This window comes from Lactuca serriola, chromosome 4 (genome assembly GCF_051521515.1).
Source record: "Lactuca serriola cultivar US96UC23 chromosome 4, Lser_US96UC23_V15, whole genome shotgun sequence".
Classification (NCBI taxonomy): domain Eukaryota; kingdom Viridiplantae; phylum Streptophyta; class Magnoliopsida; order Asterales; family Asteraceae; genus Lactuca; species Lactuca serriola.
The window spans coordinates 25,605,766-25,611,469 of record NC_136411.1 but is presented as its reverse complement, the minus strand read 5'-3'; positions in this window follow the sequence as shown (position 1 = coordinate 25,611,469).

Here is a 5,704-nt window from a genome sequence, read left to right as displayed (position 1 = left end):
AGCCAGCGTCGTTGCCTCATATTCAATTCTTTCTAATTAAAGAGATATTGGAGACTCTTATGATCAGTAAAAAGTTTGCACTTCGTGCCATAGAGGTAATGCCTCCATATTTTCAGAGCGAAAACTACCGCTGCCAACTCCAAATCATGAGTCGGGTAATTCTTTTCATGCTCCTTCAGCTGTCGAGACGCATATGCTATCACCTTTTCTCTTTGGGTCAAAACACAACCCAATCCAACCCCAGACGCATCGCTATAAACAGCGAAGTCTTCAACTCCATCGGGTAAAGAAAGTATCGGTGCCTCGCATAGTTTCTTCTTTAGCTTCTCGAATGCTTCTTTATGCTTATCATTCCAAGCATAAGTAGCTCCTTTGTGGGTCAAAGCTGTCAACGGAGTAGCGATAGAAGAAAAGCCTTGGATAAACCTTCGGTAATATCCGGCTAATCCCAAAAAGCTTCGGATCTCCGTGGGACTTTTTGGTTGTTCCCATTTCATCACAGCTTCGATCTTCGCTGGATCAACCATTATCCCTTCTTGGTTGACCACGCGACCCAAGAATTAAACTTCACGAATCCAAAAATCACATTTGGAGAACTTTGCATACAGCTTCTCCTGCTTCAAAACTTCTAACACTTCTTGCAAGTGTCTACCATGCTCCTCCTGGCTTTTCGAGTAAATCAGAATGTCGTCAATGAACACTATCACAGATTTATCAAGGAACGAATTACAAACCCTATTCATTAAATCCATGAATGCTGCTGGAGCATTGGTTAGTCCAAACGACATAACCAAAAACTTGTAGTGTCCATATCGTGTTCTGAATGCAGTCTTCCCGATATCTTGCTCTCTTACCTTTAGCTGATGATATCCTGACCTTAGATCGATCTTCGAGAAATAGTTCGAACCCTGCAATTGATCAAACAGGTCATCAATCCTTGGCAACGGATATCTATTCTTTATTGTTGCCTTGTTCAGCTCTTTGTAATCGATGCACATTCTCATACTTCCATCTTTCTTCTTCACGAATAACACCGGAGCTCCCCAGGGCGATGAACTAGGTCTAATGAAACCTTTGTCCAATAACTCCTGAAGTTGCATCATCAGCTCCTTCATCTCCTTCGGTGCTAATCGATAAGGTGCTTTTGCTATTGGCGTCGTCCCTGGCAACAAGTCTATTCTAAACTCCACTTGTCTATCAGGCGGTAATCCAAGAAGATCTTCGGGAAATACTTCCGGATAATCACACACAACAGGAATATTCTGCATCACCTTCTTTTCCTTCTTAGCATCGATCACGAATGCTAAGTATGATGTACACCCTTTGGTCAAACATTTTCTGGCTTTCATTAGGGAAATGATTCCAGAATTCACTCTGCATTTGTCCCCATACACCATAAACGAATCTTTCCCAGGCGGGTTTACTTTAACTATCTTCTTCTTGCATAAAATTTCGGCATCATTGGCGCTAAGCCAATCCATTCCCAAAACGATGTCGAAACCGTTAAGTTCGATAGGCAATAATTCCTCGTGGAACTTATTCCCATTCAGATCAATTAAGATGTATTTCATACGATGGCTAACAGGTACAAACTTGCCACTAGCAACTTCGACTAATAAGGCATTATCTAGTCTATCAACAGGCAAAGCTAGCTTTCTACCAAATTCATGCGATATAAAGGAGTAGTTGGCTCCAGAATCAAATAAAATTTGGGCATGCAATGTGTTTACGAGAAAGGTACCTGAAGCGACATCAGCTTCATCTTTAGCAGCTTCCAGTGTCATCTGGAAGGCTCTCGCCTTTGGCTTTGGCGGAATGTTGGGTCTAGCTGCCTCCTTCTTCTTCGGGCAGTCCCTCGACATGTGTCCCTCCTCACCACAACCATAGCAAACCTTCTTAGAGAGGGTGCATTCATTGGCATAGTGCCCTGGCTTTCCATACTTGTAGCATATGGCCACTACCTCACATTTTCCATGATGCTTCTTCTTACATTTGTCGCACCATTTCGCTTCGCCTCCACTTCCCCTCGAACCAGACTTCGAGAACTTGTTTTTCTTATTGGACCCTGAAGTTCCATCGAACTTCCTCTTTTCACCAACTTCCATCCCTTCCAGACCCTTTTCCTTCTGCTGGGCCTCCACATTCTTAGCTGCACGAACAACCGTTTTCAGAGTAGTTGCCATCTTGACTGTCGGACCAAAGTCGGCAGGCAGTCCATTAGCAAACCTCTCAATCTTGGAGAGTTCCGTTGGCACTAGGTACGGAAATAACTTCATTTTCTCAGTGAATACAGTAGCATAGTCATCTATGCTCATCCTCCCCTTCTTCAAGTTTTGGAACTCATTGTTCAGATCAATCAGATCTATCTCTGAACAATACTGCACCCTTAGTTGTTCCAAGAACTCCTCCCATGACATTTTCAGGGCTTCCCCTCGTGGCATAGTATCTGCCAACCAACTTCCACCAACTCAATACTCCAATCTTCAGTTGTCTAACTGCAAAGACAGTCTTCTGTTTGTTGCTACAGTCGCAACTTTCAAATATCATCTCCATTTCGGAGATCCAATCCATTATCTCAACAGGCTTTGGGCTCCCAGAAAGACTTGGCGGCTTGGCGCCCAAGAAGTTCTTGTACATTCGCCCATCCTTGTTGTTTCTCCTTTCTGGATCGTTCCTTCGTTCTCCTTGAGTCCCAACTTGACTCATAATGCGACTATTGTTCCCTTCCTCCGATTGCTCGGGAATCAATTCGGGTTCCTCAATAAGAATGATAGGTTCGTCCCTATTATCATGCAACATCTGTCGCATCTCATCCCTTTGTTCGGCTAACATAGCTCGAATCATGGCTTGCACCCCAGCCATTGTTATTGGTTCTGGTGCTGCTACTACAACAGGTATTTGCTCAATCACTGGCGGTTGATTCCTGTTTTCATCTGCACTTCCAACGCCACTCCTTGTTCTCACCATTTTTGATCTACACACCGAATAATTTCACCTTATTACTCCAAACGATTACATGCTAGTTCTAATATCGTATACATACGCTTAGAATCCTAAACACATAAACCTTCAGATCCGGTTGGCAACAAACCGTAGATCCAAACAAATAATATCATATATGGCAACATATAACATTTAGCACATAAAATCATTTTAGGCAACTTTCCTAAAAATAAACTAGTGCTCGTGTCTAAAATCCAACAGACACACATCTCAAAATTCCACTTAGCATTCTAAGTTTAAGTAGAAATCCTACAAATTCCTAGTTCGCTTAAACTAATGCTTTGATACCAACTGTGACATCCCCAAAATCACGGCAAAAAAAGACCGATTTTCATTTATGCTTTTAAAATAATTTCAGAGTAAATCCTTTTGATTTGAAAGAGTTGCAGAATTTGTTCCCAAAACAAAAACTGATAAAATAATATTTATCAAAGCATTTCATCAAGAGATGCATTTTCATTATATAATCAAAACTCGGGATGTCATGTTCCGATACAGACCATAAAGCATAAACGATAACATTACAAGTCATTCAACAAATATATACATATACAGACTTGTAAACAAAATAACTCGATGATTCATCCATCTTATGCCCTTGCGCCACTTCCTGTAATACAAATAAAACTGAGTGGGTCAGGCTTGGGAGCCTGGTGAGCATATAGGGTTTTCAACCCACAATAAATAAAATTATATTTAATTTCACCAACCAATCACTATCCCGATTACCCATTCTCGTTATCCTCACTTTACATCCCTAAAACACAATCTATCTCAAGGGACCTAATCTAGGATTTTCATCGGGACGGACATTACTGCTAAGGGGTTTCCTCAACAATAGATGTCCTACAGGCAACCATGAGGGGGATAGAGTACACCGGTGAACACATCGTTCACAACACCTACAGGTTATCAACCTGCTAGCGTTCCACTGGACTGTCTAGAAAGAGTCTGTGGTCGTTATCCATACTCCGCTGAATAACTAGACCAACAACAACAACATCGAGACCTCTCATCTGTTTATTACACACCAACTATCTACCCATGTTCTACCCAACATATTAGTAGATAAAAATATATATTTTTATACATATTTTAAAACCTGTATATCATTTTCATTCAATACATATTCCACATAACAGACGAGGCACACCCACATAACACGTATTTCATAGAAAATAAATCAGATCTATGAGATAGAAGAGAGTGAATATACATTCACGCACATAACAACATAATTATACACATAACACTTATTTCGTATAAAATACTTCATAATTATACGTTAGAAGAAAGTAACTACACACTCACTTGATCAGAAGATGATCGGACAGCACTACGACTTGTAGAAGTAGTATTCTTCGGCAGATCTAGAAGATCTTCACAAAAACCGGACTCCTCGCGGGCAGAGCTTCGGCTCAGGAATCTTACTTCTCGGGATCTTCAGGACCTCGGGACTTGCTTCGGGGCTCGGGAATGATACCGAGGCTTCGGGATAATTCTTGCACGAAAAACGATGCAAAAACGCGAGAAAAAGGGAAGAAATGAGCAATGAACTCGGTTGCCCTCGACCTCCTTTTATAGGGGCTGGAAGGTCGAATTACGCTGGGCGTAACTTGAGATTACACTGGGCGTAATGACGATAAGATCGCTGACTCCCCCCCTTCGGATAATATCGGAATATATATATAAATAAAATATCGAAAATATTTAATAAACTTCAAAAATTCATATCTTCCTCATACGAACTCCGTTTTCAACGTTATTTATATCCACGTGTAGGTGAGACTACGATCTACAACTTTCGTTTAGACTCCGTCGGCTAATTTTGACTTTATTTTTATTATTTTTTTTAGTAGGCCGGGACAGGAAAATTCCGTTATAAATTCATAATTTCTTCATCCGACGTTCGTTTTCGCCATCTTTTTATCGTTTTACTCCTATTAACGATACCTTCGATTCTCATTTAGATTGTTTCGGCTAATAACCACTCGATCTCAAATCGAGTATTCGGGCTGCATACTGTTAAGTCGAAACTTCGAAAAATCATAACTTCCTCATACGAAGTCAGATTTGGGCGTTCTTTTTATGCACGCTCTCGGTTTAACGAACTCTACGACTTTCGTTTAGATCACTAAGGCTAAATATTGCTCTAACGTAAATTTCATTTTTTACGTCATTCAACGTTGCCGGTTCTGTCGCGAAACTTCGACAGGTCATAACTTCTTCGTTATAACTCGGATTTCGGCATTCTTTATATCTTCGGAATCCTTGTTTCGACCACTACATCTTTATGCAAAGATATTGGGATTATCCCACACTTCAAATTTGACGCTTATTTTATTCTTAATTCATTAAATTATAATAATTAAGAAAATAAACACATAATTCACATAATACTCAAATATTTCATCATTAATACTTCAAAAAGAGTTACAAGGGTTAACCTAGACTATTACATCAATGATAATGCCTAGCCTGAAAACGCGGACGTTACAATTTGGCTTAAGGTGGTCCCTGTGAAGGTTATCGTTTTCGTTTGGAGAACTTGACTTAATACAGTTCCTTTAATAGTGGCCCTTTCTCATAGGGGTATTTCGGTCCCTAATTGCTCCTGTCAGTTTTGTGATGCTGGTATAGATGACACGAATCATATTCTCCTGGATTGCCCTTTTGCTGCCGTCACTTTAAGGAGGATCTT